Below are 520 nucleotides of genomic sequence, written 5' to 3' on the forward strand. Positions count from 1 at the left end.
TGATTGATTACATAATATTTATACACCCATAATACATTAAATATTAATTTTATTATAAAATAATTTGAAGACAAAAATGTTAAACATAGTGGGGATATTTACTAATTATGTGGAAATAGTCCACCAAAGAAGAGAGAGAGAGAGAGAGAGAGAGAGGAAAAAAAAAACTGTTAGTCGTCGGATTAAGATCAGAGAAGCTATGGAGACCGAAATCACCACAAGAGCGCAGCTTTCGTCATTGCTTAAAAAAAAAAAAAAAAAAAAAAAAACTGTTAGTCGTCGGATTAAGATCAGAGAAGCTATGGAGACCGAAATCACCACAAGAGCGCAGCTTTCGTCATTGCTTAAAAAAAAAAAAAAAAAAACTGTTAGTCGTCGGATTAAGATCAGAGAAGCTATGGAGACCGAAATCACCACAAGAGCGCAGCTTTCGTCATTGCTTAACAAACTGCACCAGCCCAGAATCGAACCCGGGTCTGTACCGTGGCAGGGTACTATTCTACCACTAGACCACTGGTGC

At 37.1% G+C, this 520-nt stretch overlaps 1 non-coding gene across 1 annotated transcript; it reads right to left on the bottom strand.

Annotated features, from left to right (window-relative positions):
• Window positions 1-449: 449 nt before the first annotated feature.
• Window positions 450-520, bottom strand: TRNAG-GCC. Its single transcript has one exon. It is a non-coding gene; the product is annotated as a tRNA-Gly (tRNA).

This window comes from Ipomoea nil, unplaced genomic scaffold, assembly GCF_001879475.1.
Source record: "Ipomoea nil cultivar Tokyo-kokei standard unplaced genomic scaffold, Asagao_1.1 scaffold1574, whole genome shotgun sequence".
NCBI classification, from domain to species: Eukaryota; Viridiplantae; Streptophyta; class Magnoliopsida; order Solanales; family Convolvulaceae; genus Ipomoea; species Ipomoea nil.